Raw genomic sequence first — 11,884 nt, 5'->3', positions numbered from 1 at the left:
CCCCACCCCCTGGGCTATGATCAGGCGTACACATCCTAAACAGTTGACGGAACACTCAGCTGCGTGATTGCCCTCCCCTCTTATCAGCAGGTCAAAGGGTCCCTATTGTGAACACATGTGGGGTAGGATTGACACGAGGATTATAGGGTTATCTTTCCTTCGTTTCACAATGCTGTGACTGTAATGCCAAATGTTTTGTAAGGTATAAAAGCAAGAGTCTCAGCTCACTTGTTAGAGCACCTCCCGAAAGACACTGTGTTTCGTGTCCGAAATGACTGGCTCTCCTCATGAGAATTAAACTCTGTTCTTGATTCCTGCTCCCAGCGCCCGTCTCTTTATTTGGTAACTATTCAACATGGGAACTAAGAGGCGGTTTGCGCCAGCGGCCTGGGCATCGATAGTAATCTGGGCTCATCTTCCACAATTGGCGTCCCAACGCGGGGTCCATCAGTGACATAAGGTTCGGTAAGAGAGATCCAGACGAAGAAGTGAACATCTAAATGATCGGGGTATGCCTGCCTTGAGAGGGCCCTCGCCCGGCTGCCGATCGAAAGAACTTCACCAATTCTGAACGGACCTCCCTTGAGTGACCTATTGTCCTGACTGGAATCCCACAGGAATGCTACATGGAGTAAGAGAACGATCGGGCGCTGGAGGAGGGAGATGAAGAACTGTCCGTATGGTCCGGTCCGGGTAAGATTAAGTAGGGTGTTTTTACGCCTGATTGGTAGGGTGGTTCTATCCACCTGATTGATTGATTGTTTGTATTGAAATCGGTATTTGTATACTGATATTGTTGGTATTGGTTCATTTAGCTTTGAATGCTACTTGACATATTGGTTCTCTTTTGAGAACGAGACATTCTCTGTTTGCAAACAGCGGCGAATAGGAACGTCGTCCCTCTTTGCAGATAGAGAAGGGTAGGTAATGCAGACTTTTGTCCCCGTTGTAATCCGTCATGCCTACTTTTCTCCCCACTGGATTGTTTGAAATCGATTAATAATCGATTGTTGCTCTTTGAGATCTTCCCTGTCTACAAACTGAGACGAGTAGAAATATTCTGTCTTCCTTTCTGGATAGCGAAGGGCAGGTAATGCAGACGTTTGTCCCCGTTGTAATCCGTCATGCCTGTTTTTCTCCCCACTGATTGGTTGGTTGCCTGGACATTGTTGTTCCAGGAATTGTTTCGTTTGAGGTATTTTCTGCCTGCAAACAACGTGGAGTAGAAATATTCTATCTAGTCTTTGCAAGCAGTAAAGGGTAGGTTATGCCCCTTTGTGAATTCGTCAGTCCTACCCACTCCCCACTGTTTGGGGGGTAGCTCGCATGGTCCGCCCAGGAGACTACCCTTATGGAGGACATATGCTCCCCGCTCATGGGCCATTTAATGGAAGTAGACCATCTGGTCCGTCCAGGAGGCTACCCTAGTAAGTGGAAGTACATCGCTCGGTCTGTCCAGGATGATACCCTAATGAAGGAACATATGTTCCCCTTTTGATCGATAATCTCGTTCCACCCCGGACCATTTATTGGAGGGAACTCGTCTGGTCCGTCCAGAAGTACCCCCTAGTGAAAAGGACACATAAAAATATGAAGTGATCACCGTTCCTTACTAACAGAAAGCTTTAGCTCGAAACACGCTAAGGAAGAAAAGGAAAAATAAAAAGAAATCAGGCTAAGTCAGTAACCCCCTGATGAGCTTTTTGACTTCACTAAAAATAAGAAACATTAGAAATAGTTCGTAATAAGAAATGTAAAATGGTGAAAAGTTTGACAACAAAAATAGCCACGAGGTAGCTAGGCTTCACTGCCTATTCCTGCTCCCAACATGTCTGCCTCACTGCCTGCCACGCCCAAAATAACGGTCACGTGAAATAGAAACAATTCAATAGGTACCTACCCCCATTCCGGAAGCTCCCGAAGTACAACAGGTCCGCGGTTACGCCCATCCGGAAGGCGAGGCCTCGAGGCACGAGGGGCCCGCCTGGCCACGGTCAGGAGGAGATGATGTTGGGCAGGCGGTCTAGAGAATGGCCAGGACCTCTCCATCTCTTCTCTTCTGCTGCCCTGCAGGCCACGGGGGGAGGGAGCTGTCTTGCCTCAGCCGCCGACCACTCCCCACCCCCTCTCTTGCCTGATCTGGCCATCAACGAGGACCGGAGCCAAGGCGAGGTCGGACAACCCTGGAAGTTGCAGATAGTCCCGCCACATGATCTCGCCTGACAGTTCCAGGTGGTCCCGTCACATGCCCTCGCCTGGACAGTTCCAGGTAGTCCCGCCACATGTCAAGAGAAAAGGGGGGGATGTCTTGCCGCAGCCACCGACCCCCCCCCCCCATCTTCAATGGCTGGCACGGCCAATATCGAAGCGACGGAGCCGAGGAACGGCGCGGGGTCGCTGGAAGGGGGAGGCGGCGCGAACGAGCCTCCCCCACCTCCCTCCAGGTGGAGGCTTCCAGCGACACCCCAATGCTCTTACTTAAAGAGGGTCAACATCAAAAAGCGGTCTTCTGCCCTGGACGGGCACACGCCCCATGTCTGTTCTTCTCCTCAACCTTGAAGATTCTATAAGAGCCGGGGGGCACCCCGATCCCTCCGCATGGGCGCCCCCGTCCCCCTCACTGGGAACCGCGACATCGACGCACTCCTGCCAGCGCCAGCTTCAGTTTGGAAATGGCTAAGGTGCAGCCACGGCACAGACTTGTTCAGTTCCGGAGGAACACCAGAATGACCCGGTAGGAAAATTGTTGCTGCCCTCCCCACTCTGTGACTATCGTTAGACTGTTACCACATGATTCAAAACTTTTTGAACTTCCAACGGAAGGCCCCGGTCCAACCACGAATCATTGGAGACATTCTGACTGTGCTGGAACTCGCCTGACCCCACCCAAAAATGGCGCCGACACAAAATGAGACGTTTTGAATAAACTTTGTTGCACCCTGATTGCGCAGCTTTTTGTCCCGAGATATATATGCAGTTTTTGGATAATGAAAGTAGATATGAAGGTTATTAAGTATGTGCTTGGACAATGAACTGACTTAGGGTGGGTACTGATTATAATTTGGAAAATGAATTGGTGTAATTTAGGTAACGAATGAACTTGGATAATGAATTTATGAATTTATTAAAGATGAATTACTGACATGCATCATGCTTGCTCTGTAGGGAAGTTTAACGCGATTTTATTGCACTGCTGCACTTTATGCAATGAACTGCCACCAATTTCGTTCTTCTTATGTACAGTTTCAATCTGCTTTGTAGCCGGCCCACCGAGTTGCAGGCCTGTATTTGTACATCAACACTTTTTATTAAAAGTATTTTGAAAAAGAAAGCATGGTTGTAGCAGTTGCATTAATGAGTTTTGGATGTCTTACTACTGTGAGCGAAGAATAAGTATGATGAAAGATGTAGATCAAAAGGGATCAGATATTTAGCAGCTACATTGTGTGTCACAGGCAGCCAGAAAAGTGTTTTGGACACCCTTAAAACGACACCACGGAAATGCCACCTGACCGTCACCTTTGCACCCGACGAAGAGGGTTGCGACCAAGTAACTCATGTAGATACGCAGATCGTCAATGATTATCTATCTGACATTACTGGTCCCTCTGGGCTTAAACGCCGAGATGGTAAAGAAAGGCGGTACGTGGAGATAGGTCGAGTAAGTGGTAAGTAAAAGCATTTTCGGACTACTGCATGCTGATGTACTTTGAATGCTGTCCCCCACCCCTTCTTCTTCCTCCCTTCTGCAGGTCACGTCAGAACGTCGGCTGAAGTGTGGGAGAGCGACGGTCGAACCACCGACGAAAAGGGAAAGAGGGAATAAGTGTATAGTCCTCATAACGATAAGTTTTAAAAAGACGTAGACTTAAACATGACTGTTCCTCCTTAGAACATAGCGACTGAAAGGATGGACTGACATAGAAACTGGACAGGTACTGAATGACGAAAAATTGACTAGAAATGACGTGTTAAATAATGTAACTGGACGTTTGACTAGGTAGGGAAAGGACAAAGCAAAATATACGGGTAAGGGTTGCCACGGCACCACCCGTCTAGGAAGTTAGAAATGTTGCTGATGTTCAAAATGCACTGCCCCCCTTTCTCACACTCTTATAGATATAGCCAAGCTGCCCGACTGTTCTCCCGATCAATGCTTGCCGTTGCCTCAGCCTGGAGAACTTCCCACCAAAGGAAGGGACTGAAAATGGTTTAAGATCCAACCATGGGTAAATAGCACGACCAGGTTAAATTCTGATCGACTAACCGAGGTGTAAGTATTGGCAATTGAGAACGCTCGCAGAGATAACTGGCGAGAATGAAAAGGAGGGAAGGGTAGAAAGAGCTAAGCACGTAGATAAATAGAATAGTAAAGATACGTAGGACATATAAAACAGATCTTGTTGGCTAACAATTGTTTCCTGTCTTGTCGTGAATGTCTCATATATGTGTAATACATGTGCCGTCTTCCCTGTCTGAGTCTGTGTGTGTGTAATGTACGGATTTATGTCTTCCCTCTGTCCGTATCTGCGTGTTACCTGACCTTTGCTGTTCTGTGTTGTGAGCGCACTAAATGACCTATTCACGTACACGTCTCTCTCCCCCTCTATCTCTCTCTACATGTCATACGTGTACCGAATGGCTCGTTTAGATTGCGGACGACTCTCGCTCTCTATGAGAGTCTCCCTATTTTCTCTCCTTCTTTTTGGTAAAATTGTGCCCCACCGGCACCAGTCTGATTTGATACATATTGAACGCGAAGGCGTTCAGCGAAATTGACCGAAACTAAAATGATTGAATCTCGCCATATTACTGCCTCTCCTTTCTGCAAAATGAATGAACTTGAATTGGCTGAGAAGGAAAGGACAGGTAAGACGACTAAAGTCCCCCAAATCTGGCCAGTTATATAGGGGAACTGTATGTCAATGGCGCCTTGTGTCTGTTCTTCAGAGACGAACGCCAACGTCTGGATTGACCCCCAATGCCCAGATTGCCCCATCCCCTTTTGCACCCAAGCGCGAACGCCCGAAGCATCCCCGCCCCATTTTTTGATAGACCCCAGTTGCTGTCCCGAATATAAACATGATGACCATGAGTAACTGTTGACCCTCGAGAAAACCTTGTTTTGCCTGACTCTCGATAATGGCACCCCCGCCCTGTTTGAAAAGGTTAGCCAGTCCTGAAGGGAAATGCTCCGTAATGTTGAATATGATGTAATGCACAATTGATGGGAATATTATTTATCCTCACTTGAGGTATAAATAGGACGATGAATAAACCTGCCATGAACTCAGTAGGAATGCTGACACATGCACTGCTTGGTAACGGATCTCTGACTGTGACCAATGAGCGTATCTCCCAAATGCGTAGAATTGAGGGAGGAATTCACATGCGTAGATATCTTCTTTTGCCATTTCTCTAAAACCTTGTCTTGTACCTATTCAAAGATTCACGATCACCGAAGGAGATGGGTCAGATGTGATGTACAGCCCGACTGCGGATCTTGGGACACGTGTGACCTCGACCAAAGGTGGAGCCGCAGAGCAACAGGATACGGGACGAGACCGCAATTTCAACGTGGAAAATGAAAAATGATGGGCCGCCTTGAAGCCCTCCGTCTGCTAACCCACGTGTGCCTGGAGTCTCCGTCCCCCTTCTTTGGGCCCGATTGATGGGCCTGCCTGCTTGTTATCCTTTGCTCCCTTGGTCCCTTTTGTGTGTCCCAGGAACCCTGACCCAACTCCGCTCTCTCCCCTATCGACTATTTGAACCACACTCACCCTCTTTTCCACGTGACTTTTTTGCCAAAGGAAAGAACGGCATTCCAGTGGGAATAGGGTGTTGCCACGGAAAATGTAGGTGCCGAGCATAAGGCGCCGCCAAACGGATTGCTTAGGGAACAGGACTGTGGTCTAACAGCAGAGGACTGACCGCACCCTGCAACGCGTAAGGATAGAACCGAGCTGGACCTATAGCTCCACCGCCGGTGCTCAACAGCGCCAACGAAAGTACACGGACTAGAGCCTACCAGTGATGGCTCACTGATAAAAAGACACTGTGACGAAGAGATCTTGCATATTGAACTGAATTCCGCTCTCAACTACCTGGTTAAAACTGTTCATTGGTCACATTTTTAAGTTAGAAAAGATTTATGCTATGTAGTGTGTTTAATTGTGAGGAACATAACGAAAATGCAATTTCCTATGTGCTGCATTCTGCCCATCACCTCGACTGTCTATGATTGTACGCCAACTGTTAGTATCGACAAAATGCTAATTCATCGACGATGCCTGACTACCTGTAAACCCATCAATTGCAAAAATGACTGCTGTTATGTAAAAAGGGGCGACTGTGAAAGTTGAAGAAATTGATGTACATAGACAGCATTCATTCCCCTTCTTCTCCCACTCCTCTCCCTGTGAGCGCCATGACTACTGTAAATTATTGACCGTATCACCCTGCCAGTAAGAGCCCGTACCCATATGCGTATGTACGGCTATTTCAGGCACCATGGCCTTTCACCCATTGGAATCCCCGGCTTCTCTCCTGCGCGTATCTTAAACCCTCTCTCATGCATAGACCATGAAACCCTCTCCCTCTGCGCGACCCTACTGTGAAAGGCAACTCTCCTACTTGACTCGCACAAACCCCCCCCCATTCCTTCTTGGAGAGGCATCCTTCGCCTTAGCTGACGTAGCCCTCCCCAGCTGCGCCTGACTGCCCCCGCTCTCTCTTGTACGGGTCATAAGATCTCTCTCTCTCTCTCTGTGCGACTCTGACCCTGCGCGCACCCTGACCCCCTCCTTCTCCTCACATGGGCAAGTCATAAACCTTCTTCTTCTGCAAGGCCCTGTCCTTGAGATTCACGGCCGCGCCTGACCAACACCTCCTTTCCTCCCATGAATACCCCTCTGTTGACGAGCCTTCCCTCCGCGCTCGATTGTCCACGCAGCATGAATACCACTCCTTTGATGACCCCTTCCCCCGAGTCCGGCTGACCACACGTGTCCGAGGCCATCGCCTAAGCCAGGAGATACCATTTACTGCCCTTATTGTATGAAGTCACTCCTCTTCAAAGGACCCACTATTGATCCTAGCCACCCCACCCCCTGGGCTATGATCAGGCGTACACATCCTAAACAGTTGACGGAACACTCAGCTGCGTGATTGCCCTCCCCTCTTATCAGCAGGTCAAAGGGTCCCTATTGTGAACACATGTGGGGTAGGATTGACACGAGGATTATAGGGTTATCTTTCCTTCGTTTCACAATGCTGTGACTGTAATGCCAAATGTTTTGTAAGGTATAAAAGCAAGAGTCTCAGCTCACTTGTTAGAGCACCTCCCGAAAGACACTGTGTTTCGTGTCCGAAATGACTGGCTCTCCTCATGAGAATTAAACTCTGTTCTTGATTCCTGCTTCCAGCGCCCGTCTCTTTATTTGGTAACTATTCAACATGGGAACTAAGAGGCGGTTTGCGCCAGCGGCCTGGGCATCGATAGTAATCTGGGCTCATCTTCCACATGAGGACACATAAATCTGCTGCCATTTTACTCAATTGACATCAAGCTGATATTAATGGGTCTATATGGAAGTAAGACTAGCCATAGCGTTATCGTAAAATAATTGTTGAAACATGAACAGAACTTACCAAGCATTACTGACTTCAGCGTGAGACCACTGGAGAGGAATGATTATCCTCTCTTAGAATTTGGGTTATGAGTTGATAGAGCTGGAAGTCAAATAATGATAGTTAACAACATTCTTGTCAGGGTGATCCACAAAAGTCAATAAATCAATCTGTGCCTCACCCTCTAGTATCTAAGCACAAAACAGTCAGGTTTTAAGTAGAGGCAATGTGTAAAGTATTTATGCTGCACTCAAACAGAAATAAAGTGAAAGCACACCACATGAAAAACCCAAACCTATTTAGAAAAATAGAGTACATTTTAATAAACAAAGCAAACAAAATCCAATCAGTAAAACCATAGATATACAATGTCAAAGTTTTAAATAAAAGTAGCATCAAAAAGCACAAAGTGACAACTGGGGTTATCTGGTCAGGCCAGACCAGGCAAAGTCACAAGTTCAAGCCGACCGCAATGAAGTGTCCTGCTGAGAGTTGTACCTTTTGTCCTCAATGCGAAGTCAAGTTGAATCAAGTGCATTGGTTCTGACCCAGAGTTGTGAGGCAATTTCTGGCATCAAACTGCATCATACTGTGACAATTTCAAGGAAGCCACTGAACAGGAGCTGTGAAACAAGGTCTGTCATCGAGCCATGAGGTACTTAGTCATGTTCAATGAAGACATTCATCAGGGACAGCAATGCGAGGTTCGGCATCGAGCTGTGATGTGAGTCCCAGTGTCGACCTGTGTCTTGCTGTGTTGGTTTCAATGAAGCTGCCAATACGATGTGGGGTATGGCGTAGATTTGCAGCATTGCAGATCCGATGGGGCGGAGTACACTCTAATGGGAGACAGTCTTTACAACAAAACTATTACAACACATGCTATTACATTGCATCTCGTTACAATGCAAAAGGTGTTGTGCAGTGGATAGAAGGTGTTGGATTTAACTCCAACTAGTTCCCTACTGTTGCACACAACGGAATTGGAATAGAAAATTAATCTGTTCCAACTTCCAGTGCCCCCGACAGAAAGTCAGAGTAAATGTTTGCGTTGCAATTGCATGCAATGTAAAGGCATGCGCTGTAACGTCACCTATTCTACTCTGATACAAACCAAGGGTCCATGACCTGGAGGACACCTGTTGGAGATCAAGTTTCACTCCAGCATAGGTCAGCAGCATGGCAAAGTCTGGTCCAGCTGGGTCTGGTCAACTGGGCAAATGCAAGACAGGTCTCAGGAGCTTCTTGTGTCCCTGTAGCTCACACATAAAGCCAACCATCTAGCCCTTGGAGTCACTGTGCTGGCTTGGGTTCCTTTTGGAAGACCATATCTGATGTTGGAGTTCATGTATTATGAACACTGAATCATATGAAAGATTTCTGAGTCTAGTGGCCTTGGAACAATGTGTATGTTCAACATTCAACAAGATTGTTAGACCTGTCATCCTTAGGGTGGTCTTCCCCCAACATTTTGCATGTTTACCTCAACTTTTTGCTGTTTCTTTTTGATGCCCTTAGGACTATCAGCACTTTACCACTGCTAACCAGTGCCAAAATGTATGTGCTTCTTCCCTAGACATATTGATAGATAAATGATTGGCATTTTCAGGGTACGTGTAAGTCCCTTGTAAAGTGGTATAACTCACATCTAAGGCTTTTAATCTAAATGCTACTAGTGGGCCAGCTGCACTGGTTGTGCCACCTACACAAGTAGTCTTTCAAATCTGTCTCAGGCCCGTCATGGCAGGGCCTGTGTGTGCAGTTTACTGCCACTTCGACTTGGAATTTAAAACCCCTGCCAAGAATTAAACTCTACTTTTATTATATATCGATCACCCCTAAGGTAGAACCTAGGTTGCCCTATGGGCAGGGTGATGTGTAAATAACAGGACATGTACTTTTAAGTTTTACATGTCCTGGAAGTGAGAAATATTTACATTTATTTTTCACTACTGTGAGTCCTACTCCTCTTATCGGCTAGCATTGGAAATTCCTTAAAACACTTAAAAATTGTAATTCCTGATGAAAAAGGAGTAGCTTAATCATACTTCATATTTTTGGAATGGTAACGATAAATCCTTTTTAGTGGTAAAGTTGGATTTGACAGTAATATTCTAGAAATGCCACTTTTAGAAAGTGGAAACTTCCCTGCTCTTAACGGTATTCTGTGTGCCTGCAGCCTGTCTCCAATACACGTCTGGGCAGGGTGACAGCTACACTTTGTGCTTTCCCTCTAGACAGACACAGGAAGGGTGGGTGTGACAGGAGACTCATCTGCATTTATCTGCATTCTGATAGCCTTCCTGGGTAGGAAGGGGAGAGGGAGCTCACACTTACAACTGAATAGGTTCTGTCCTGTCCCCCACAAAGGACTGTTTATAGATAGCCTGGCATGGCAGACAGTGCTGGGATGAAAGGGGACCTTTGCACTTCAAGGATCTGCTTTGGAGTCACCCCCCCCAGTTCAAAGACAGATATGAGTATAAGTACTGGGGCTCTGACTCTACCAAATCAGAACACTACTGGACTTGGGAAGAACTTTGTTGGAGTAAAAACTGCTGTGCTGTAAGGTCTGCATAATTATTTTCTATTCTTTCACTCAAAAGGATTAACCCACCAGCACCACCTACCTTTTGTAAATAATATACATTCAAGATACCTTGAGTGCACTGGACTACATTTTATATTTCAGAGTTGTCCACTAGTCTTGAGTGACCAGTCCACGTACCCACACAATGTCTTACGAGGACATAGCAGAACCACGGATTAAAGACCAGACACATTGCAGTTACAATTGAAGAAACACACAGAATCTATTCTTTAATTGAGGAAACAACAAATATCAGCCCAAGTACAGGATCTACTTAATCTAACATCAAGCAATTGCCATATATCTCAAAGAAAATAACAAACCAGCGATTACACGCCAGCACACTCATTAAATATCATAATGTTCAAAGAAACCCGAGGGGGCTACGGATCTCTCTAAAGTCTACACTATGCAAAAACAACAGCAAATTTATGGAAAAATGGCACGCCATACTCAATAAATGTTCATTGGACCTCATATTATTGATAGTGGAAGAACTGGCAAAAGTGCTTGAGGAACTTAACAAAGAAACTTTACAACTGAAACAAGAATTGAATGACATGATGACAAAAGATGAGATGGATAAAATGTTGGAAGATCTTAATCAAAAATTAGATATATATGCCAGGGAAATCAACAAAAGGAAAATCTGAAAATTGCGACGAGACACCATGGACTATAAATTAGGAGAGGTGTACAATTGGGCTGATATATTCGCTCAAAGTCATCAACAAAAACCCAACTATGGAACATTTTCTGATACAAATGCATCCTCATCAGATGACTCACAACGAATAAACATAGAACAAATGTGAGAACAGAAAAAGGTCTGTCACAATTGAGTGAAATAAATAGAAGCACCAATGTGGGAGTAGACACATCTACATCTTCAGGTAACACGGATATCCGTACTTTTTTAGAGAAAGGCCCAAGGGGGGACCCTGCAAGAGCCAAACAGCCAGTAGCAAAGGGGACTCCGAGTCAAATAACCTTGTGATCAACTTTTCAAAACATCAATTGTCTAAGTTTCAAATAAAAACATTACCGAAAGGCAGCTCATTCGTTACAACACATCATTCAAATTGTTTGGACACAGAAATCAGCATGTTCAAATTCATGCGCAGCATCCTACTACGACACTTCTTGTCTAAAGTCATTCAGGAACCTATTCAATCTAAAACAAATACTTTACTTGGATTAAGAACCAAAAGTACATACTTGGCCCCAGTGAGCCACAAGGTATTAGATGCCTTTGAAACAGTCACAAAGAAGGAATTACAAAACATCTACAAGCAACCTAAATCCAAGACTATAAATATAACCCGAAAACAAAAACAAGCACTATCACAAATTACTTCCAACACTGAAACTATCGTCTGTCAAGCTGACAAAGGTGGAGCAAAAGTCATTTTGGATACCAGTTACTACATGGAAAAAGTTGAAGAACACGTGAGTGATACCAACACTTATACTCAGATTGATTTTGATCCCACAGACGAATTTCAAAAAATTCTTTTGAACATCTTGGATCAATATTTGGGAAATGGAAGCATTTCCACAGAAGACAAAGAGTACCTAGTTAAGAAAAATCCTACAGTTCAATATCTATGTATGATACCTAAAATCCACAAGCACGCTACTCTACCACCATTCCGGCCAATTGTA

This window comes from Lissotriton vulgaris, chromosome 3_1 (genome assembly GCF_964263255.1).
Source record: "Lissotriton vulgaris chromosome 3_1, aLisVul1.2, whole genome shotgun sequence".
NCBI lineage: Eukaryota > Metazoa > Chordata > Amphibia > Caudata > Salamandridae > Lissotriton > Lissotriton vulgaris.
Note: the sequence above shows the minus strand (reverse complement) of the source record.